This window comes from Aythya fuligula, unplaced genomic scaffold (genome assembly GCF_009819795.1).
Source record: "Aythya fuligula isolate bAytFul2 unplaced genomic scaffold, bAytFul2.pri scaffold_109_arrow_ctg1, whole genome shotgun sequence".
Classification (NCBI taxonomy): Eukaryota; Metazoa; Chordata; class Aves; order Anseriformes; family Anatidae; genus Aythya; species Aythya fuligula.
In genome coordinates, this window is record NW_022473963.1 from 8,597 (window position 1) to 8,807 (window position 211).

The window sequence follows — 211 nt, forward strand, 5'->3', positions numbered from 1 at the left end:
AGGATATCCCTTGTGATTGAAATGGTTCAGGTGAAGTGACATTTGATAATACAAAGTAGAGCCATGCTTAGAGATTCTCAACCAAGGGTGGTTTTTTTTTGTTTTTCTTTTTTTTTTTTTTTTTTTGTCATGTTTGCTATATGGCAGTCAGGAGTTTAAAACAAACAATAAAACAACAAAACCCCATGTTCATACACTGTTAACAGAAGAA